The 25671-nt window shown below is 47.6% G+C and overlaps 1 protein-coding gene across 2 annotated transcripts in view; it reads right to left on the bottom strand.

Moving 5' to 3' along the window:
• The window catches only part of MGST1 (microsomal glutathione S-transferase 1), a 33637-nt gene extending 19782 nt beyond the window's left edge, over positions 1–13855 (bottom strand). The window contains exon 1 of one of the 2 annotated variants that reach the window (XM_075603005.1): positions 13696–13855. The gene's annotated coding sequence lies outside the window, so the exon portion shown is untranslated. Of the gene's footprint in view, positions 1–1153; positions 1251–13695 lie in introns of those variants that run through there. The other variant, XM_075603004.1, reaches the window with a different exon arrangement.
• Positions 13856–25671: the final 11816 nt, after the last annotated feature.

Here is a 25671-nt window from a genome sequence, read left to right on the forward strand (position 1 = left end):
AATGTGATTTGAAAGAACTTAAACTGGTGGTGGATGTGAGAGTCTCTGGTAGGTTGTTCCAGTTTTGGGGGGCACGGAAGGAGAAGGAGGAACGGCCGGATACTTTGTTGAGCCTTGGGAATATATATATATATATATATATATATATATATATATATATATATATATATGTGTATGTGTCTGTATATATGTATGTGTATATGTATTTATATATGACTTTATTTACATAGCGCCACTAATGTACATAGCGCTTCACAGCAGTAATACACGTGACAATCATATAAATTACAAATAATACAAGTAAGGTCTCGTCCATGGTAAGCGCTTGCTTGCTGAAGCGTGCTGACGCTCGCTCATGCTTGGCACTGAGCCCCTAGAGCTGCAATTAGAGTGGCTTTAGTAGGGGCTCGCCTACGCTTCCGCAAGTGCGCGGAAGCGTAGGTTTTAGCAGATTTTTTAATTCACGCGCTTGCCACTGGCCCGCCCCCGTCCCGCCCCCTGACGGCGCGCAGGGCAAGCAACCGCAAGGCCAGGGAAAGCACCCGCTTTCCCTGAGCCTCAGCGCGCCTCAGCACGCAAGCGAAGAGCCTGCACATAGTGGGAAGAAGCTTCAGACATAAAAGTGGCACTTAGGGAAAGGAGTCCCTGCCCCGAAGAGCTCACAATCTAATTGATGTTAAAAATGCATTCATAAAACCAGATGAAAAGCATTTAATGTGGCAATCAGACAATAAACAAATTATCCGTTACGTTATTCTTTACTGTTGCAGGAAATATTTAAGATGTCTTTAAAATGACAAAGACTTGCAGCTTATTTGCATGGCCGGTGCAGGAAAGTCCGGCCTCTTCTGCATTGTCCGGTAACAGCTGCAGGAAAGTCCGGCCTCTTCTGCATGTTCTGTAACAGCTGCAGGAGAAAGTTGTGTAATTTGCAGACGGGGCAAAGTCTGCAAAACGATTTAATAGAAAAGAACAGCAGGAAGGGAAAGAGAGATCCAGCGAACTGCAACAAAGTATTCCTAGGGGTTCTACATAAAGTATTCCTAGGGGTTCTACATAAAGTATTCCTAGGGGTTATACAGTACATTAAAAGTATTCCTAGGGGTTATACATTAAAAGTATTCCTAGGGGTTATACATTAAAATAATCCCACCTTAGTTTTCTTTCTGTGATCGCAGTGAGTGCAGTCAGTGTCCCTTCCCAGAGCTGTCTGCCTGCCACACCCCAAATCCTGCAAACCTCCCGCCCCCAATCCTCCCACACCCCAAATCCTCCCACCCCAATCCTGCAAACCTCCCGCCCCCAATCATGCAAACCTTCCGCCCCCAATCCTGCAAACCTCCCACCCCCAAATCCTCCCACCCCCAATCCTGCAAACCTCCCGCCCCCAATCCTGCAAACCTCCCACCCCCAAATCCTCCCACCCCCAATCCTGCAAACCTCCCGCCCCCAATCCTGCAAACCTTCCGCCCCCAATCCTGCAAACCTCCCACCCCCAAATCCTCCCACCCCCCAATCCTGCAAACCTCCCACCCCCAATCCTGCAAACCTCCCAACCCCAAATCCTGCAAACTTCCCACCCCTAAATCCTCCCACCCCCCAATCCTGCAAACCTCCCTCCCCCAAATCCTCCCACCCCCAATCCTGCAAACCTCCCACCCCCAAATCCTCCCACCCCCAAATCCTGCAAACCTCCCACCCCCAAATCCTGCAATCCTCACCCCCCCCCCCAAATCCTGAAAACCTCCCCCCCAATCCTGAAAACCTCCCACCCCCCAATCCTGCAAACCTCCCACCCCCCAATCCTCCCACCCCCAATCCTGCAAACCTCCCACCCCCAAATCCTCCCACCCCCAATCCTGCAAACCTCCCTCCCCCAAATCCTCCCACCCCCCAATCCTGCAAACCTCCCACCCCCCAAATCCTCCCACACCCCAATCCTGCAAACCTCCCACCCCCCAATTCTCCCACCCCCAAATCCTGCAAACCTCCCCCCCAATCCTGCAAACCTCCCTCCCCCAAATCCTCCCACCCCCCAAATCCTGCAAACCTCCCACCCCCCAATCCTCCCACCCCCCAATCCTGCAAACCTCCCACCCCCAAATCCTCCCACCCCCAATCCTGCAAACCTCCACCCCCAATCTGCAAAACCCCCACCCCCAATCCGGCAAACCTTCCTCCCCCCAATCCTCCCACCACCAATCCTGCTAACCTCCACCCCCAATCCTGCAAACCTCCACCCCAAATTCTGCAAACCTCCACCCACAATCATGCAAACCTCCAACCCAATCCTACAAACCTCCACCCACAATCCTGCAAACATCCACCCACAATCATGCAAACCTCCACCCCAATCCTGAAAACCTCCCACCCCAAATCCTGCAAACCTCCACCCCAAAATCCTGCAAACCTCCCACCCCCAAATCCTCACTCCAATCCTGCAAACTTCACACCCCCAAACCTGCAAACCTCCCACCCCCCAATCCTGCAAATCTCACTCCCCAAATCCTCCCACCCCCAAATCCTGAAAACCTCACTCCCCAAATCCTCCCACCCCCAAATCCTGCAAACCTCACTCCCCAAATCCACACACCCCCCCCCCCCAAATCCTGCAAACCTCCCCCCCAAATCCTGCAAACCTCCCCCCCAATCCTGCAAACCTCACACCCCCAAATGCTCACACCCGCAATCCTGCAAACCTTACCCCCCCTCCCCAAATGCTCACACCCCCAATCCTGCAAACCTCCCACCCCCAAATCCTCACACCCAATCCTGCAAACCTCCCACCCCCAAATCCTCACACCCCCAGTCCTGCAAACCTCCCACCCCCAATCCTGCAAACCTCCAACCTCCAAATCCTGAAAACCTGCCACCCCCAAATCCTCCCACCCCAATCCTGCAAACCTCCAACCCCCAAATCCTCCCACCCCCAATCCTGCAAACCTCAAACCCCCAAATCCTCCCACCCCAATCCTGCAAACCTCCAACCCCCAAATCCTCACACCCCAATCATGCAAACCTCACACCCCCAAATCCTCACACCCCAATCCTGCAAACCTCCCACTCCAGTGTAACAGCTCAACCTTCACCTACAAACACAGGAAGGCCGGCGTGCTAAGGTGCTAAGTGTCATGATAGAGAGGATTTGGCCCGGGATTAAAGGGGTTACTCCCCATTTGGCCGCCCTCTACTCTCATCAGGGAAGCAAGGGGTTAACTGGACTGAGGTCCAGTAATGTGTTTTGCCTTGCTTCAATATCCAAATGTTTATTCCCCTGTGTAAATGTATTGTGTTATCCTGGTGTTTGCACTCACACATACACTAGGGTTGATGCGGGAGGGAAGGGGTTAATGTTAAAATAGTGATTATAGCCCTTTGTGTAATTTTCCCGCCTTTTCAGGCTCCATTTTGCAGCCGTCCATAGGTCGCCATTGAGCCTCCATGCTTTCTAATGGCAGAAGTAGCGGTTTTGGACCTGTTTTCCAGCGACGACCAGCAGGTGGCGCCCGAGAGGAGGAGCGGCGGTTTCCCATTGTAAGTCAATGGGCTCATTAACTTCAATGGAGATTCCTCAACGCCGGCCTCGAGGAACAGGTTGGCAGCCATCCAAACCGCAGACCGCAAAAGCGGATACAATGTCTTTTTAAAAAGTTTCATCACTACGGTCAAGTTCAACAACAATTGGCGTTTGAATCTTGGGTTCTAGGGCCCCTGGGAATAAAGTTCTTTTTGTCCCTAACCCTTAGGAACCCCCACACACGATCCACACCGGGTATGGGAATGAGGGACCTCCGTAAAGGGTTGAGCGAGAAGGAGGGTCGCACCATTGAATCTAATGGCGGCGGGCGCCATGCATTGTCAATGGCGGCGCCAGCCATTGATTCCAATGGGGAAAAGCCGCATGGCGAAAAAACGACTAAGTGTAAAATGTTAAAAAGTGTAAGTCCATATCTCCGGTTCTGAAAGGACCAGAGGGATGGGATTTGGGTGGCATATAGCCAAGATTCCGGCTTTAATGCATGCCCCTTCCCAGCCCCCTCAGACCAACCAGACGGAGTATGGACGAAGGTAAAGATTTGTGGATTTTCTCATAGACTTCAATGGCGACGGTTCCTCCATTGAATGTCTATGGCGGGAAACTCCATTGACGACAACGGCGGTGTTGCTCCATTGAAACCCATGGCGGCGGAGCCCGTTGTTTTCAATGGGGATTTAGTGAAACGTTCAGATTTCTTTTTAGCGGAGATTTTTATAATAAAATATGAAACGGGTTATGTGATATTTGTATAACTCCGGTTCCGAAGGTCATAGCGGGCTGAAATTTGGACCCTATAGTGTACCACTTCCAGCATTAAGGTCTGGAAAGTTTGGACCCGCTGGACCTACCAGAACCAGGTATTTTAATATGTGTAGGTATTAAAATGTATATGGGGTTTTGGGTCTACTCTGAAAAATGCAGACTCCATCTGCTATGTTAAATAGGGCAGGAAGAGCATCCTGCAAGAATTAGCATAGCCCGGTGATCAAAGGCTAACTGTCCTGATTGTTTATGCTAAGGGCAAGAACAAAGGGGCTGAGTGGTTTTTAAGTGTCGGTCTTCACACTTACAGGGAAACCAAAATCTCTTTCAAAGAGATTTTTGCTAGACAGCTCGGCGCCTTGAGTGTAAGAGAAGGGTTGAAATGGTATATAAGTCAGAGTCACACCTTACTCAAATGTCTTTCGTGTCTTCATGTATGATCTTCATGTATTGCTGTGATGTCAACATCTGAAACTGAATTATGGAAGAAATGGCGCATCCTGTATCCTGATGGCTTTCTTGTCCTAACCTTTAAGTAAGTGTCCATATTTTGTCTGTTATTTGTATATCTCGTGTGTTCACCCTTTTTCAAGAAATAAATTATATTTTATCATATCTAAGTCTCGTCCTGTTCAACCCAGTTATATTTTTGGTGGTGTATTATTATAGCCTGTCTCAAAGCTACCGTCACAGGCTATTTATAAAACTGGTGGCAGCGGCGGGACTGAACTGCACCTGTATTACAGTGTACTGAGGGATACTGTAATATAGTGGGAACTCGATGGTAATTGCGAGTTCCTGGGACTAAAGATATTGAACACACAGTGTACAACATATAACACAAGATATGGCACCTCCTCACTTTTCCCCTACTTGTGAGAAGCATTGCCTCCAGAACCAAAGTGCCGGCCATCCATGTGACTGGAGCCGGGCACCAAGACCGGAGGAGTGCATCAAGTCGGCGCGGGGACCAGCAGCCGGCAAGGCTCAGAGAGAGTCAGCGATCGGTGAGCATGAAACCCGGCAGGCTGAGCAAAGATCCACAGCTGCAGCCGCTGTAACCATAAAACCGCCCGGAGAGCAGGGAATGGACCCAGCTCCGGGATGGCAGAGACTTGTGGAGGGAGCGGGTGGTCTCGGAGACCACAGAAGTCTTGCACCAGGAGAGGTAACGGCCGTTGCGGTGGCCCGTCCATTTTCCCTGAAAGAGCTAGCACTGGTGTGTGCGTTGGGCAAGACGTGGTTCTCGGCGGAGTGGACCCAGTTCACGGCGTTGGTGCTGCACCGACCGCTAATCCCCTCCCAGAGCCCGGCGCTCAAGCAACTCCGCTCTGGACTCCGTTGCCCCTTGCTGCGGTTAGTCCACCGGCGGTGGAGAAGCTCTGGAATGAGCCCGGCGCTCGAGCAACTCCGCTCTGGACTCCGTTGCCCCTTGCTGGGGTTAGTCCACCGGTGGCGGAGAAGCTTCGGCAGGCGCTGCGGCACTGCCAACAAACGGGCCACAATAATGCCCGGTGCCCGGACCGTGCGCGGTCGGGCGAAGAAGCCCCTCAGGGCCAGCGCTCACGAGCTGCGGACAAAATGACCCGGTTAGCGGCATCCTCTGATGGCTCCCGCCCAGCCAGGGCGACAACCCTTCACGGGATGAGTCCTGGAGAACCTGGCCGGGCTGCATCGGCAACAGCGGCGGAGAGCAGCGGCCATCCACCTGATCCCGGCGGAGAACCGGTGGCGGCGGAGCAGAAGCCGCCACTCCGGCATCCTGCCGGCGGCAATTTTATTTGGGGGGAGGGTTGGGGTGTGCGGGAGGTGGGTGTTTCACATTGTTTGGCGGAGTCGGCGATTCCCAGTGATGACCGGAGCCCCATAATCCACGCCGGCGACCCTGCATCAAAGCCGGGTACTGCTGCAGCAGCTACCCGGGGGTCGCCCATGGCGGCGGCGGAAGAGCCGTGATTCCGGCAAAGTGCCGGAGCCCTTTCTGAGTGGGGGGAGGGACAGGGATTGCGGGAGGGGGTTATTTTACCTGATTTGGCGGGAGCCGTGTTACTGCACAAAGACCTGGGACCCTTGTCCTGCACCGTTGTACCTGTACCCAACCCGGGCGCTGTCGCGGCAGCAGCCCGTTGCTGCCCAGCACCGATGATGCCGGTGGCGGCCACTCCAGTCCCCCTGAAATCGGGACCAACGAAGGCGGCGGTCTCTGCGGGGACCAGCGAGGTAAGCCAGACCAAGTCGCAGACTGACCCTGACTTTTTTTTCCCTATGACTGTTGTTTCACTATAGGGGTGACCGGGGGGTGGCAGGAGATAGGGGTACCAGGGGAGGGGAAGGAAGGGCAGCTTGTAGGGCAGCCAGGCTTCCCCATTACCCTGGTGGAGCAGCAAGGGGACTCTCAGTTAAGAGCCCCACTGTTGCAGCCTTGCTATGGGCTGGAGGTATCAGGGGTTGTGGCAAAGTTAGACACCCCCAGATTCCCTGCCAGCCAAGAGCTAAGGTGGGTGCATCTGCAACAGCAACCCTGAGCTCATCCCCGGTAATGGGGAGGCAGTGTCAGGGAGATGGCCTCACTCAGGTGTCCCTAGGATCCAGGTTAGGATTAGCTAGGGAGAAGCGGAGTGAGGGGAGGATGCAGGTAGGTAGCCAGCATCAGATCTCGGTGAGAGAAGAAGGGCTAGTGGTAGCCAGGGAGGGAAAGCAGCAGGTATGGCAGCTAGAGTTCCCCATTACACTGGCAGAGCCTCAGGGGGGTTCTCAGATCAGCAACCCCCTGTTGCAGCCTGGCTATGGGCTGGGGGTATCATGGGCAGTGGCCAGCTTGTGACACCCCAGGGATACCTGCCAGCCAAGAGCTAAGGCGGTTGCATCTGGAGAGATGCCCCTGAGCTCATCCTTGGTAAGGGGGAGACAAGGTCAGGGAGGTAGGTGCACTCAGGTAGTTTCAGGGTCTGGGTTAGGATTGCCCAGGGGAGAGAGGAGTGCAGGTGGGCTGCAGGGAGGTAAGCAGGAGTCATCAGCAGGGGCTGAGGTGCCGGGCCTAGTGGAGGCTAGGCCGGGAGACACTGTGGAGCAGGGGGAGATAGGAGGTCAGTGGGGTGTCAGGCAGCTGGCAGAAGCTAGGGATGGGCTAGGTAGGCAGGAGGTCCCTTGTTCTGACTGGCCAGGAGTGACCCCCCTGACAGATTCCCCAGGGTTCCCAGAGGAGGGGCTGTGGGTAGATAGGCAGCCAGGGAGGAGAGTCAAGGGTATAGCAGAGCAGCTACAGGTGGGCACAGGGCCTGGGCAGGTAGGGTCCCTACAGGATAGTGACATAGCTCTTTCCCAGACTTGGTTGACAGGAAAGCGACGGTCTGTGCTTGATAGCTGGTCTCTCGCTGGTGCAGAGACAGGCCAGTCTCTGGGCAGTATGCAGCCTGGTCTGCAGACAGGCCCCTTCACCATGGACTTGGTTCACCAAGCACGGGGTGGGGGGCAGAAGGAGGCAAAGGAGAATGCCCGGCAGCCACGGTGGAGCCCTGCTCAGCAGGAGCTGGACTTCACTATCCACTGTGGCCAGGACAATGTACTGGACAATGCAGGAGGACAAATTTGCCAGGCCAATGCCTCAGGACTTATTGAGTGCTTCAAGGGCGCCAGTGGTGTCCCAGTGCCAGGGGAGGCAGCTGGGGCACCAGGCACCCATTGAGCATGGGAGGTGTCATGATAGAGAGGATTTGGCCCGGGATTAAAGGGGTTACTCCCCATTTCGCCACCCTCTGCTCTCATCAGGGAAGCAAGGGGTTAACTGGACTGAGGTCCAGTAATGTGTTTTGCCTTGCTTCAATATCCAAATGTTTATTCCCCTGTGTAAATGTATTGTGTTATCCTGGTGTTTGCACTCACACATACACTAGGGTTGATGCGGGAGGGAAGGGGTTAATGTTAAAATAGTGATTATAGCCCTTTGTGTAATTTTCCTGCCTTTTCAGGCTCCATTTTGCAGCCGTCCATAGGTCGCCATTGAGCCTCCATGCTTTCTAATGGCAGAAGTAGCGGTTTTGGACCTGTTTTCCAGCGACGACCAGCAGGTGGCGCCCGAGAGGAGGAGCGGCGGTTTCCCATTGTAAGTCAATGGGCTCATTGACTTCAATGGAGATTCCTCAATGCCGGCCTCGAGGAACAGGTTGGCAGCCATCCAAACCGCAGACCGCAAAAGCGGATACAATGTCTTTTAAAAGAGTTTAATCACTACAGTCAAGTTCAACGACAATTGGCATGGGAATCTTGGGTTCTAGGGCCCCTGGGAATAAAGTTCTTTTTGTCCCTAACCCCTAGGAACCCCCACACATGATCCACACCGGGTCCGGGAATGAGGGACCCCCGTAAAGGGTCGAGCGTGAAGGAGGGTCGCACCATTGAATCTAATGGCGAAAAACGACTAAGTGTAAAAAAGTTGAAATGTGTAAGTCCATATCTCCGGTTCTGAAAGGACCAGAGGGATGGGATTTGGGTGGCATATAGCCAAGGTTCCGGCTTTAATGCATGCCGCTTCCCAGCCCCCTCAGACCAACCAGATGAATTATGGACGAAGGTAAAGATTTGTAGATTTTCTCATAGACTTCAATGGCGGCGGTTCCTCCATTGAAAGTCTATGGCGGGAAACTCCATTGACGACAACGGCGGAGTTGCTCCATTGAAACCCATGGCGGTGGAGCCCGTTGTTTTCAATGGGGATTTAGTAAAACGCTGAGATTTCTTTTTAGCGGAGATTTTTATAATAAAATATGAAACGGTTTATGTGATATTTGTATAACTCCGGTTCCGAAGGTTGTAGCAGGCTGAAATTTGGACCATATAGTTTACCACTTCCAGCATTAAGGTCTGGAAAGTTTGGACCCACTGGACCTACCAGAACCAGGTATTTTAATATGTGTAGGTATTAAAATGTATATGGGGTTTTGGGTCTACTCTGAAAAATGCAGACTCCATCTGTATCCATAACCTTTAAGTAAGTGTCCATATTTTGTCTGTTATTTGTATATCTCGTGTGTTCACCTTTTTCAAGGAATAAATTATATTTTATCATATCTAAGTCTCGTCCAGTTCAACCCAGTTATATTTGGTGTGAATTATTATAGCCTGTCTCAAAGCTACCGTCACAGGCTATTGTGCTACGGTGCTAAGGTGCGACGGTGCTACAGTGCTACGGTGCTAAGGTGCTACGGTGCTACGGTGCTAAGGAGCTACGGTGCTAAGGTGCTAGGGCGCCCTCTGTGACATGCACAGCCCATCCCTTCCTATCAGCACTGAGTGCACTATGCTTGCAAATAAACTTTATATTTTTTTCCCAAAGTAAAGAAGATTTACCTGTAATGAATATAAAGTCTATATAAATATAAAATACCTTTTATTTAATTATCAAATCTTTGTACCCCCATTGTACCGCGCTGCGGAATATGTAATATACATCCCTCTGTACCCCCATTGTACCGCGCTAGGAATATGTAATATACATCCCTCTGTACCCCATTGTACCGCGCTAGGAATATGTAATATACATCACTCTGTACCCCCATTGTACCACGCTAGGAATATGTAATATACATAACTCTGTACCCCCATTGTACCGCGCTGCGGAATATGTAATATACATCCCTCTGTACGCCCAGTTTGTACCGCGCTGCGGAATATGTAATATACATCACTCTGCGCCCCCATTGTACCGCGCTGCGGAATATGTAATATACATCCCTCTGTACCCCCATTGTACCGCGCTAGGAATATGTAATATACATCACTCTGTACCGCCATTGTACCGCGCTGCGGAATATGTAATATACATCCCTCTGTACCCCCATTGTACCGCGCTGCGGAATATGTAATATACATCACCCTGCGCCCCCCATTGTACCGCGCTGCGGAATATGTAATATACATCACTCTTTACCCCCCCATTGTACCGCGCTGCGGAATATGTAATATACATCACCCTGTACCCCCCATTGTACTGCGCTGCGGAATATGTAATATGCATCAACCTGTACCCCCATTGTACCGCGCTGCGGAATATGTAATATACATCCCTCTGTACCCCCATTGTACCGCGCTGCGGAATATGTAATACACATCCCTCTGTACCCCCATTGTACCGCGCTGCGGAATATGTAATGCACATCCCTCTGTACCCCCATTGTACCGCGCTGCGGAATATGTAATATACATCCCTCTGTACCCCCATTGTACCGCGCTGCGGAATATGTAATATACATCCCTCTGTACCCCCCATTGTACCGCGCTGCGGAATATGTAATATACATCCCTCTGTACCCCCATTGTACCGCGCTGCGGAATATGTAATATACATCACCCTGTACCCCCATTGTACCGCGCTGCGGAATATGTAATACACACTCTGTACCCCCCATTGTACCGCGCTGCGGAATATGTAATATACATCACTCTGTACCCCCCATTGTACCGCGCTGCGGAATATGTAATATACATCACTCTGTACCCCCATTGTACCGCGCTGCGGAATATGTAATATACATCCCTCTGTACCCCCATTGTACCGCGCTGCGGAATATGTAATACACATCCCTCTGTACCCCATTGTACCGCGCTGCGGAATATGTAATGCACATCACTCTGTACCCCCATTGTACCGCGCTGCGGAATATGTAATATACATCCCTCTGTACCCCCATTGTACCACGCTGCGGAATATGTAATATACATCACCCTGTACCCCATTGTACCGCGCTGCGGAATATGTAATGCACATCACTCTGTACCCCCATTGTACCGCGCTGCTGAATATGTAATATACATCCCTCTGTACCCCCATTGTACCACGCTGCGGAATATGTAATATACATCACCCTGTACCCGCATTGTACCGCGCTGCGGAATATGTAATATACATCACCCTGTACCCCAATTGTACCGCGCTGCGGAATATGTAATATACATCCCTCTGTACCCCCATTGTACCGCGCTGCGGAATATGTAATATACATCCCTCTGTACCCCCATTGTACCGCGCTGCGGAATATGTAATATACATCCCTCTGTACCCCCATTGTACCGCGCTAGGAATATGTAATATACATCCCTCTGTACCCCCATTGTACCGCGCTGCGGAATATGTTGATGCTTTGCTATTAACCAGCAATAATAATACCTGTAGAATATATATATATATATCCCCCCCCTCCCCTTAGGTGGGACATCGGGGGTCCCGGAAGCGGAATCATATTAATGTCAGCTCCGGGGGGCCCTTGCTCCCCGAGATAGCTGTAAAGCGGCTGTCAGTCCGGGGGGGTCAATCCGCCCAAATCCGTTTCCCGGTGTAAAATCCGCGCGGATTTGTCACATATCGATGTTAGACCCAATCCGCGGATTCAGCAATGCGTTGGTGAAATCCGGCCACGGGTCGCGGAATCCGCGGGGGGTATTGGTAATAATAATTTTATAATCCGCAAGACGCGAGTCGCCGTTTTTCAGATTGATCCGCTGAAATCCGCAGACCAGAGGAACCGGTCGATCCGCTGCAGATCCATATCCGCCAAAATGTGCCCATATCAGTTTAAAGATCACGCGCCATGCGGGCGCATAGGAAACTGCGCGGGCTGGCGTTACACCCGTGGGGTGAAGGACCTTTAAACAGACATTTCCGTGCCCCACCATCGGTCCAATAACACGGTTTTAGAGTTTCTAGAAAACGTAAATACTCATTCCTACTACATTTTACAGCATCAGTTGCATTCACAATCGCCAGTATTATTATCACAATGACAGTATTATTATCACAATTACAGTATTATTATCACAATCGCCAGTATTATTATCACAATGACAGTATTATTATCACAATCGCCAGTATTATTATCACAATGACAGCATTATTATCACAATGACAGTATTATTATCACAATGACAGTATTATTATCACAATGACAGTATTATTATCACAATGACAGTATTATTATCACAATGACAGTATTATTATCACAATGACAGTATTATTATCACAATCGCCAGTATTATTATCACAATGACAGTATTATTATCACAATCGCCAGTATTATTATCACAATGACAGTATTATTATCACAATCGCCAGTATTATTATCACAATGACAGTATATCACCCCCCTCCCCCCGGAGCCCCCCTGCTTTAAACGCGCACATTGTAAGCTGAATTGTTGTACAATAACTGCTCCGAGCGGTACTAAGGCGTCGTTCTTAACGGAGGAGCGCAGAATCCCATGAACAATGGGGAAAGGGTGTATATCCTATATCAGGAGCGGCCAACTCCAGTCCTCAAGGGCCACCAGCAGGTCAGGTTTTCAGGTTATCCCTGCTTCAGCACAGGGGGTCAATCAGTGGCTCAGTCAAAGACTGATTGAGCCACCTGTGCTGAATCAGGGATATCCTTAAAACCTGACCGGTTGGTGGCCCTTGAGGACTGGAGTTGGCCGCTCTTGCACTATATGAACAGGGACCTAGGTAATAGTGAGGACAGTGTATAGTCCCCTCGTGGGCCGTACTCAGTGTGATGAGACAGTATACAGCTGGAGATAAATTAACCTTCATTCCAGTGAATAGAAGCTGCTGCATTGTAAGCTGCATTCATTAACCCATTTGCTTTGCAATGCAAATCCCTCTAAGGCCTTGCCCCCGCATGCTACTGCAGCGGCCGCTGTGATGGACGCTGCACGGACGGGAGCCCTCCCCTCAATGGCGCCGGGCCCGCTGCGCGGGGGGCCGCAGCGCTGTGGCGAGAGTTTCTCCTGCTCTCAATAGAATTGAGAGCAGGACTCGCAACGGAGCGCTAGGCCACGCCCCCGGCGGTTCAGCCAATGAGGGTGAACCTGCCGGGTGACGTCATTGCTGCGCCCCCGTCACTCCCCCGCCACGCCCCCCCCTCCCCCGGTCTCTCTTCCTGCAGCTCACTGCAGACCGGGGAATCGGCTGCACGCGCCGCCAGCCTCGCGGGCGCGCGTGCAGCGGAGGCTCTGGCGCCTCAGCCTTAGAGTGAAGGGGTTAACTGATTGCAACAATCTCCTTTAAACCGTGACCTTTTTTTCCCTAGCACAGTAAATGCCTGATCTAGGAATGTATCACTAGTGCCTAAAGCCAGGAGATAACCAGGATAGCTCGGGGTCGCACGGGGCGAACGCTCTCTCTTAAACGTGTCATTCCACATAGTCTGCCAGAAAACACCCCGGTAACAGTGTCAGTGACTCCGCTATACAAATTGTCACAGGGGACCAGGAACGTGTAACACCTTTTATATATCACCGGGATCATACATCAGGCAAACAAGGTAGTAAAAACCCATTGTAATTTATTTGGGTAAACCCACGTACAACAAGAAGAAATGCACAAGAAACAGTTAAAAATACACTTACTGGGGGTCTAAACCTGGGCATTCCTAGGCGCAGGGCGCCCGCTTGGATGAGTTTACCCTGACCGGGATATCCACCCGGTTCTTTTCGGCTTCAATTCCTTGCCGCGACCGCTACATTCGATTCTCAGAACTTGGGCGCAAAAGACGGGACTGCGAAAGTCTCTGCGAGGCAGACTTTCCTACCTTCAAAACATATATTTATTTTTTATGTGCCTCTTTAATCACGTCACGGGACTAGAGAGATTACAACGTTAAACTTTGCTCACTCATTTCAAGGACATTGTCATAATCACTGGGTCCGTCCTTCAATCCGATCACTGCCAGCGGTGCCTGCAAGTCTTGGGAATATTTGAATTAATAGGTGTCCCTGTGAGCATGTGACCTGCATTCGGCTGAAGGGTTAATACATAGCCCCACTTTTCACCTTTGCAAAGACCCTAAAAAAAAAAATATCTCCCCCAGCATTAAAAGTGAAACAGAAATCCCTATACAGTACATTACCATATGCCATAGGTTTTTCCCAGAGAGGTCACTGGCGTGGAAAGATGAAAATTCAAGTGTTTGGTCCCAAAACACACCTCTTTTGAGTTCTGATTGCATGCCCTATATACCACTCTTCTCCCATGGAAATCACATAAGCCCATCCTATCGTAAATCAGCTGCTAGGTTGATGGTTTTATGACAGAAAAAAAAAAACTCCTAAAAAAATTAGTTTAAGTCTTTGCCTCAATATATAACCACACTCATAACTTCCTTTCACTAATACTTAGATACACGTGAGTCATATCAATATATTCAGGCTATTATATAAGTATGACCGACTTGCTCCTAAATTTGAGTGACAGGTTTATATGTCCCTGGCTTTCTTCGGACCTTCCATGCCTGGCCCCACTGCATGCGTCTCCTTGCAATGTTCACAAATATGTGTCTTGTATTATGCACAGTAGGTGACGTCACATGATATTCTCATTTTTTTTATAAATTCCCTCTTTGGAGGAATACTTTCTTAGCCATGCTGAACCTTGCAGAACCCTCCAGAGAATGCTTTGAAGGTACTTTTAAAAGGTCCGATTTATAAAGATGTCAAGAAAGCCATATTTTAATCCCATCTCTGGCAAAATAACTGCCCTTATCTTGTACTTGTAGTTGCCAAAAGGGATAACCCACCAATTAAGTCCTGTTTGAAGTTCTGGACAGAACTAGGAAGAGTGTTGACCTGCCATAAACCCAATATATTGTATTTTTAAAACAACCAGTAACCACATTAACCCCTGAAGCACCTGATTGATTCAAATACATAACATTCCCCACCATTTGGATTACAATACGTAAAAGTTAGTGTCTTTGTAAATTATAAAGACTACTTATCGAGGCCCTGAAAGGCTTGTTCACGTTTCTTTACCCTTTCTCTGGTCCCCTGGCAGCAAAAGTGTTAACATTGCTGAAAATCTGTTTGCCATATTAAAACAGAATACAATGATATAAATAACAAAAAAAGAGGTGCAAGCGCTAATAGCACTACAGTGTAAAGAATGTATATTACCAACTATCCCACAAAGTGTCAATAAGTGATAAAGTGATATAAATAAATATATTCACTGTCCTTGGAGAAAATGCTGCTCCCAAACAGGACTCAAACCCCAGTCCAGATACAGAAATGGCAGAAAATGTCGGGGCGCAATGAACATCCAGGGACATAAAATAGAAAATAATAATAGTGTAATACAGTATACACAATGACAATGTGATTGGAGGTTCTGTGAATGTGGAACATGTTATTGTGTTATTATGTTATTGTGTATACTGTGTTACACTATTATTATTTTCTATTTTATGTCCCTGGATGTAACTTGCGTCCCGAAATTTTCTGCCAATAATATAAATAACAAAGAGAATTACGCATATTGTTCTGGTTTCCTGTACATTTAAACTAGATATATTCTGCTGGTCGTATCATACTGTACATATCGTTTAGCACGGCCTGAACAGTTCTTCCTCATATTCCATGCATAACATAGAGAGACATCTGTACAATAAACATGTTATATTGAGACGGTACTGTATTTGCCCTTATTTGCAACAATTTAGATTTTTCATTAGGCTACAATATATTAGCGCTAGTCTCTAATTTATTTCCAATTTTACAACCCAGAAGCCACAAGGCAATTATTGTAAGTAGAAATTGCTGGATTTCAAAAGCCAGTTCTAATATATTGTCAGGATCAACCACCTCTCTCATCGTTCTGCCTTCACCCGGCTGATCCCAACTATTGTCATCTCTATTCTACTCTTTTCAAAACTTTAAGTAATAGGTTTTTTAGCTCAGAAATTATATCAAATGTAACCTTTCAAAATTGCTGCTTCTTGTTACCAAATCCTCCTTTTAACCACACTTAATGGAGAAGCAGAATTTTATATCACAAGAGAGTCCTCAGTGCTAATAAAAAGATTATTTATTCATATACTTAAATTAATTGCCCAATCATACATTACACAATCCCCTGCATGCCCATGGTGGTCACACCTCCTGTAACATGAATTACACTTGTCCTGCAGTGAGTGCTATGAACATTTGAAGTTGGTTAGAACTTGGCATTTAGAAAAGTACCGTAGCGGTTCTGAGAAGCAAATTATTTTATCCCAATCTAAATTATAAGCACTGGATTGTGTGCACTCACCCTCAGTGTGAAAGTAGGTGTTCTATAAAAGGGGTGCTCAAACTTTCCCCGCTGCGCCCCCCCTGCCTGCTCTCCCAACCTGCTCGAGCCCCCCTCCTTACCTTGTCTTCGGCGTCAAATGACGCCACAGGGTCATGTGACCTGGCCGCGTTGCCATGGCGACGCGTGCCGAAGACAAGTTAAGGGACGTTGCAGAGGCCTCATGGGATACACCGGCATTTTTCATGCACCCCCTGAAAGACCCCCAGTTTGCACACCCCTGAAAGACCCCCAGTTTGCACACCCCTGAAAGACCCCCAGTTTGCACACCCCTGAAAAGACCCCCAGTTTGCACACCCCTGAAAGACCCCCAGTTTGCACACCCCTGTTCTATAATCTCGTGCTCCGTTGTAACGACAAATAAGTAAAACCGCGCAGGTGAAATCAGAACTGACTCAAACCTTACACTCTAAAACCAAATACAGAATCAGCGAGGTTTTTGGAACCAAACCCCCAAAGATGATTTAGAAAGAAAACCAAAACACCCGGCTATTTATCCATCACCAAAACACACCTATTAGTCCATCATTTTAATGGCTTTTAATAAGATGAATTGTGTGTCTTTTTTCGTACTTTTTTTTTTTTTTTTTTAGGGATTAATATATCAGACAAAAATGTAATTATTCTCAGATAAGGTTCTTTGGGGTATATTAATGTCCCTGGTGGGGGAGGGTTTAGCAGCCATGTTCATTTTGGTTTTGGGCTCATTTAAAAAAAAAATACATTGTTTTAAAATATTAATAAGCAACGGAAAAGGTTAAAACAGACACAGTGTAAAGAAATAATCCTAAAAGAAACCATGCATTGAACTGCCCTTTTATGAATCCTAAATGTGAGGTATTTCTGATGTAATGGTCTACAGTTTATTGCATATCGTTTACAAACCCAGAAATTATTCTTAGAAATTGATGTGGACACTTCCTCCAGGGTAAGGTAAGGATTTTTAGTCATAGTTCAGTTTCAGTTGCACGTCTTCTGTGAGTATTTCCGTGCACATGTGGCCAGAGGCTACTCTGGGGACAAGGTCACAAGCTGTAAGCTATTGTTTGAGGTAAGGTCATTCCCTCAGTAGTTTAAGTTGACCCGTCCTAAACTTTGATAAATTTTATTTGGTGAGGAATGTTTCTGTCGCTGAGGCCAATGTTACAATATCACTATATCACTATATCACTATATCACTATATCACTATATCACTGCACAACTTCAAAAAAAAATTCAAGGATTTTTCTAAAACAAGTCAAATAAAACAAGTTCTATTTTCAGATGACTAAGCAATCTTTACCCAAGACAAAGAAATACACGTAGGATGCTTGGCTATTGAGTGAATGCTTGTATATTGTGTATTGTATATATCCATTTTCCCTGTACAGGCATCTGCTGTATCAAATGATTCCCGAGCCAAGTATTTCATTATTTTGCTTTGTTTGTTTTACATTCCGAGTGCAGGAAATGAATGGAAACTGATCCTCACATTGTCCTTACACTAAACTATTTTATACATTACTCCTGGGCCCCTTGAGATAATTAAAGGAAATGCAATGTAACGTTTCTCATCCATCAAACCACACACACCTTCAATTCTCTTATAAACCCTTTGAGTACCAGAGGTGTCACATCTCCAGGGTGTTCCAGCCCCTCCGACCCATCGCGACCACACATCACGAGACTGCTCCTGGGAGACCTCCCGTGACTGCTCCTGGGACACATCACGTGACTGCTCCTGGAAGACCTCACGTGACTGCTCCTGGGAGACCTCCCGTGACTGCTCCCGGGAGACCTCCCGTGACTGATCCTGGGAGACCTCCCGCGACTGCTCCTGGAAGACATTACGTGACTGCTCCTGGAAGAGACCACGTGACTGCTCCTGGGAGACCTTACATGACTGCTCCTGGGAGACCTCACATGACTGCTCCTGGGAGACATTATGTGACTGCTCCTTGGAGAGTTCATGTGATGGCTCCATGGAGAGATCATGTGACTGCTCCTTGGAGAGTCCACGTGACTACTCCTTGGAGAGATTACATAACGGCTCCTTGGAAAGTCCACGTTACTGCTCCTTGGAGAGATCATGTGAATGCTCCTTGGAGAGTCCACGTGACTGCTCTTTGAAGAGACCATGTGACAGCTCCTTGGAGAGACCACGTGACAGATCCTTGAGACCATGTGACTGCTCCTTGGAGAGACCACATGACCGCTCCTTGGAGAGACTACATAACGGCTCCTTGGAGAGACCACGTGACTGCTCCTTGGAGACCACATGACTGCTCCTTGGATAGATCACATAATGGCTCCTTAGAGAGACCACGTGACTGCTCCTTGGAGAGACCATGTAACTGCTCCTTGTAGAGACCACATGTCTGCTCCTTGGAGAGATCACGTGAAGGTATGTGTCTGTGGTTTGAGACCACGTGACTGCTCCTTGGAGAGACCATGTGACGGCTCCTTGGAGAGACCGCGTGACGGATCCTTGGCGCTGCCCATAGTAAAGTGTTAACCGTTAATGTACTTGTTGTCTGATACCTGCCGGGTGCTCCAACACCCGGTACCGCTGACTGAGGAAAGGGATCCGTACGGTCCCACGCGGTCGCCGTCAGCGGTGGTGTCTGCCTCTATATGGGGTGGTATCCAGCTGGAGTGTCCCACCTTAATAGTCTTTGGCTTGCGATGATGGTCTGAGCCCAAATCACAGGCCGCAAGTCTCTGCATGGCATCCTGGCTGTGTCCCTGACACTAGTCCCTATCTATAGGCGGTTCCCTGAAGCACCCGCAAGCTAAGTGGGACTCATGGCCTACCTGGGGCTTAAGGGGGCCTGAGACACTACCTACTGTTGCTGCTCCCTCACCCGACTGGCGCGGTCCTCTCAGTGCCCCAAAATGTATCTATATGTGCAGGGAGATGTCTGCAGCCCTATTGGCTGTTGCACACCAGCTGATCCTGCAGCCCTAGTGGCTGCTGGAGGTTGTAGTTCCTCTGCAGAGCTTTCCGCTAATGGCCGCTGCATTCCCGGGTTTCTGCGCATACGCCCGCCTCCTGTAATGGCCGCCGCACTTTTGGGCACTCTGCGCATGCGCGAAACCTCAATGCGCATGTGCGTGCATATGTAAGATGGCGGCGTCCTGCGAAGGGAGCCGCGGCGGACCTCCACCGACCCGGTAGCCCCTCTACCTGCCACAACTCTCCCCGCACGCCACCGGTACTTGCCCCAGCCTCTGCTGCCAGTCGCAGCCGCACAGGGAGGTAAGGGAACAAAGGGGCGCCCAGGCGTATATATATATATATATATATATATATATATATATATATATATATATAAATAATGCCCAATATAAGTTTTTATTTAATGAACTACTTTTGAATAACTAGAAAGATTTTATAAATATTAATTAAATATATACAAAATACACTTTATTTAATATATTTCATACTAAAACCAAAGAAATTTAGGGAAAACAAGGACCAAAACAAATTGTACGGGCAAAACCCCAAACCAAAACATGAGGTCAATGGAACATCTCTAATTTTAACCCCTGGGATAACCCTATTAAATACATAGGAAAAGGTGTCACTGAGCTGGTTAGGAGGTCTTATATTATCTACTACTCCAATTTAGTGTAACACAGTTTCCCCCCTCTCTGGAAGATTGTACTACTGGTTACTGCTGTTTGTGGTACGGTCCTACCTGTGAGGATCCAGGAGAGCTGAGTGGTCCGCGATGCTGTGGGGAACTGGACAGGCTTTTGTAGATCTTCAATGTTCACTCAGGGTGTCAGCGCCTCCAGCTCCAGTGGGCTCCAGGATTTCCAGAGTCAGTCCCCCACTAGGGCAAATTCCATCCATACCCCTACCCAATAGACTGAGAGCTCAGGCAGAGGTATATAAAAAGGGATGATTTATTGGTAGCAGCCACAGCTAGCAGTACAGCGTATGCATGAGGATTGATCTGGGTTCTCAGACCTCTGGATGGTGCCTTGACTCTCTGGTAGACTTGAGGCCTATAATCTCTCTTGCTCAGTCAGCCCATGAGGGACTGACTGCATGTTTCACTCCCAGCCGGGAGGAGCTGAGCTTCTTGCTACCTCGCCCATTGAGAGTGGGAGCTGAATTCCTATAATTTAGCCCTTCCTCTCTGATGCACCAGAAGGGGAGGGCACAAGGTCTGCACCATGACTGGTTATACACAGATCCTTGTGGCACCACCTTTTCTGTCACTCAGAGAGTCAGCAGGAGGGGGGTCAATGCCCCAGGATAGCCTGCCACAGCCTGTAGCTACAAAGGAATTATGTGACAGGAGGCAGAAAGTCAGCCTGGACCAGCCATGGCTACACTAGTATAAGGATTGATGGTGAAAATACTGTACATTTCTTTCTTGCTTACAGAATTAAATCCAATCACTCAAAAACGATGTCAATTATATACTTAAATGACTAATATTTAAACGTAAGAAATAAATACAATAAAAAATGCAAAGTGTACAGTATGACTACAATTACTACTTAACAGATCCCATAGCGTATTTGTACTGTATTTACTGAAACACATGCTTTATCTCCTTCAGTTCCAGGCAGCACCGGAACGTCCTGCGATGCATTGTATAATCCCCTGGCAGCAGAGTGCTTTATCACAGTAACGTTTAGTGAGAATTTAACACCACTCCGTGTTTCCTAACGCTGGGCCTCCGGGGCCACACACAGGAATGTAGTGTAGTGTACCCTTCAGAATAGTAGTTTACATGCTGGAGAGCTAATTGCATGGAATTGTGGAGAAGGAAATTATAAGGCCATTTGCAGATTTTTAAGATAACATTTAAGAAACGTTTTTCAATTATTTTGCTTTGTACACAAATAATGAAAATGACATAGACAGTTTATTTGCCAGTATGGTGAAAAAATATATACTTTAATGCATCCAGTGCTGAATACCCAAACAACATTTATGGCCAAATATATCACTGACTTCTTTTCACAGGCTCAGGCGTCTCATTTTGCTGCCCGCTAGCATTAAAATTCCTTCTGTTACCTCCAGGGTTAATCAGAAAGATATGAATTTCAGAGGGGCTTGACAAGCATTGAATACAATACAATACATACTGCAGTGCTCAAGCCCAAGGAGGAACATATAACCCAAAGAAATATACCAGTAGTAACCTGCCTGCTCCCTTTAGCCTAATATCACCTGGAGTACTGTAAATCTATTAGGATAAGAGATAAGTATTTGCTGAATCAGTCTGCGATCACGGGGATTGGGAGGTTACTCTATTTAGGGTGAGTGACCAGCTCAGCCAGTCCTGATTTTGCACTTGATTAGTACTTATAGTATTTCCGATATAAGCTATTAGTAATAGAAATATAAAACCAGCACTGGCTAAGGATGCTGTTGAAGTAATTGGATACACATTTCTATATACATTCCTGGCAGCGGAAATTCCACGTCTGCAAATCTTGTTTCATTTAGACCAGGGGCGTCAAACTTAGTCCCCACGGGCCAACAACAGGCCAGGTTTTATGGATATTACTGCTTCAGCAGAGGTGGCTCAGTCAGGGACTGCGCCACTGATTGAGCCACCTGTGCTGAAGCATGGATATCCATAAAACCTGCCCTGTTGGTGCCCTTGAGGACTGAGTTTGACACCCCTGAACTAAACCCTATCACCATAGTTAAATATATATAACAATACATATTAGACAGTCACTGAGTGTTATAACCAGATCAAACATCTCCCACCTCCAAGCCATGTACATGATACTCCCAAAATAAACATACAGTACCTTTATCATCAAAGTCAATACATTTGTATATTGCAGTTATACCAAAAAAACATGTAATGTTTGGAAACCATGAGGACCAGAGTTTAACCCCTGATTAGCTGCTCTACTACCTCTGAGAGTAGAATGTCATGTTGCAACTCCTTTAACCCACAACTTTGGTCAGATATTAGTAGCATACACATTGTATCTTGTCTGTATTAAAAGTATAACATTAAAAAAAAAGTTTCAAAGAAACAGCATATCTACATTTTTTCAATGCCCTACCAGTCAGATGACAACATGAAATTCTCTAGTTAATTATTTACAGATATCCAAAGTTCATCTTGTACAGTGTGATGTTAAAAACTGCGTATCAGAAAGTTTTTCTTCTGGCGGTTAGATGTTACATTTATAACTCAGCCTCCAACACTATATCTGGAGCTGCTGTTTATTCATACTATTACTTGGAATTGCATGCCTTGTTCAGAAAATAATTTGCAATGCAGTGTTGAACTGACACCAATCAAAAGTGGGTCAGCAAACAGGAGTCCATAATGAACTGAAATTGCAATAGAATTCCTATGTGCCAAACAAGCTTACTTTAACAGGCCTGTGATGAAACAGTGACGTACTGGCAATTAAATCTACTTGCCTTTGGCAACAGCATAAAGGGCTTTTAGTTATCTCTCATGTCCTAAGGGGCTTGCGATGAAATCCTTGTATTCCGAGCTGCGTTTGAAAGGTTCCTTGTGCAGGCTGCAGTGTGAGGTTTATTACACAGGCCACAGGTGGTTCTTCAGGTGAAGTTGGCAGAGTTTGCAGAACTTGATAAAACAACGGGGACTAATTAGAGTTGCAATCTGTAGAACGAGACAGGGCGGGAGAGCGGTGCTGAAACATTTTGCACTGAACAGTAAGTCTGGTAGCTGGAGTAAATAACAGTGTGGCGCTAATTGCCCCCACCTCATGCCCTGTCTCACTCTGACCATTGTTTGACCTTTTATGTGCACTTTGGAGATTTCTTGCAGGTTTCATCACATTTCTATTGTTGAAAGGATTATTGCTTGTTAGGGCAGTCTAACAAAAGGACAGGCATATGCTGAAATAATACCATTTTAAATGATCTCAAAGGGGCCAATTTGGGAATCTTGGGCAGAACCAGTCATAGTGGAACATTGCCTACTGTTACTTGCACTAAAACAGGAGGCAATCATTTGGCTATTTTATGTCAGCACTATGAAAACTTCCTTTGGTGGATATAATAAAGAGCAAAGTGTGGCTTTACAAAAATAAATCAGTAAATGAGTGTTTCACGTTTATTGGATATCATATCTAGGCTCTTATGTATAACATCACAACCCCTTTCAGATAAGAGGCTGCTGAGAAGCAGAGATAAAGCTCTCAGAAATGTAATGCCGTGGTGTTCAAACCATGGGTGGGCTTCTTCCTGCTGGGACCACCTAGGAATAGTGATTGCTTACTATTATTATGACGATTACAATGCCATCATTAAAATGTCTATAACAGACTTACTTAAGCACCTACTTAATCTGAAAGAATTTGTAGATGGCATTACCACTTGAACCCCTTCAGTGAGGACTAACGTAGGACCTATGTGAAGAAGGGGAGGGGGAGCCCACTGTATCTTGTGGGGCTCAAAGGGGGGTGTCAACCCCAAGATAAAAAGAAGAGTGTCCCCCCCTTTGATATGGTAAGGTAACACCTCCCTGTGAGTCCCAAGAAGTCCATGGCTTCTAGTGGTGGAGGGATGTATGGCTATCCGGAGCCCCCCCCCCCCCCCCTTTATCTTATTGGACTTAGAGGGGTGTAAACCTCCCAAAATAAAGAGATAATAATAATAACACCCTACAATGTACCGGGTGCTTAGTGGCGGCAGAATGGAAGCAGTAGTGGCTTTTGTTGGTGAGTCAACACTACCCCATAGGGTGTGAATTTAGAGTTAGGCTTGGGGTTGGGTTAGGGATAGAATTAGGGTTATTGCACAGTTTATTTTAGAATTTTGGTTATTTTTTTCTTATTTGGTTCTGGAAGATTAATTTTTAACAGGACAACAACGAATGCTTCGGCTCTTACCGAATAGAGGAAATAATGCGGAGATTTCACAGCTGCAGCCACCAGACCAGAGTTCCAAGCACTCTGTGTACTACGGGTGGGAACAAGAAGCAGAAACATTCACCTCCCGGAGGGTCTCACAATGATTTATATTACCCCCATGAAAAAAAGAATAGTAAAAAAACAACTGGTTACATTTTTAACCCCTGCACTGCAAAGAGATTAAGCTTTAGTGCCTGCTATCGTCGGGGAACAGGCAGTAAATACATTTCAGGAGCAGCAGGAACCAAAACTGTCTGACATTAAGAGGTATATGTATCAAACCAAATGTGGCGCAATTTGGGTGCAAAAAAGAGGACACGAGGATGTGTCAAAGTAAAGAATCCAAGGGATGTCCATAGGATTTTTGTTTTGATGCATCGGGTGTCACTGTTTAGCCCCAGATCTGCTCCACTTTTGCCGGATACAAAGCGGTTGATTCATGGACACTCAATGGCAGTGAACGAGCTCAAGCTCCAATACCTGTTATCGGAGATTCATGAATCCCCCCATAGGCCCCTAATTGCTTTAATGCCTCTCTCTGTAAGATAAGTCTGCCACTGTTATCAGCCACGGAGCTGACACGTGTCAGGGCCGCAGACAGCTTTCCCTGGGCCTAGGACTAACGTTTCTACTGGGCCCCCCACCCTCGTGTCGGGTCACCCACCCACGTATCGGCGGCCTTGCGAGAACCCCCCCCCATTCCCACACACCTCCCTCTCACCCCCCTTGCACTCCTCCGTCACCCTTTCCTTCCCCCCTCTCTCTTACACCCCCACCCCATGTATTTTTCTCCCCTCCCCACACTCAAAACCTCCCCAATATACAGATACAAACACACACAGTGAAACACACATAGTTACACACACAGTGACACACACACACACACACACAGTGACACACACAGTTACACACACATCCACACACAGTAACACACACTGTGACACACACACACACAGTGACACACACACACACACATACACACACACAGTGACACAGACACACAGTGACACACTGACAGCCACACTCACACAGTGACACACACACACACACACACATAATAAGTCCCCCACCCCAAACACACATATAGCCATGCCTGGATTTGGCTACCAGTCTGCCCTCCCTGACATGCAAGCTCTGGTAACAGTGCAGGCAGTGTCAGGACCAATTCTGGATTTTCCCCACAAAAGCAGCTTCCTTGAGTGACAGGGGAGGAGGTCGGACAAGGCCTGTGTTCTGTCCAATCCTGGGCTCAGACCTTGTACCTTCCACCTCTGTACTTAAGGGCTGCACAACTAAATTTAGTAAGTGTCTCTAACCCTGAGAGAGACAGGTACTGTAGACACAGGTGTGTATCTAGCATTGGCACCCACTGTCCACTCCCCTTGGGGGAGTGAGGAGT

This window comes from Ascaphus truei, chromosome 5 (assembly GCF_040206685.1).
Source record: "Ascaphus truei isolate aAscTru1 chromosome 5, aAscTru1.hap1, whole genome shotgun sequence".
Classification (NCBI taxonomy): Eukaryota; Metazoa; Chordata; class Amphibia; order Anura; family Ascaphidae; genus Ascaphus; species Ascaphus truei.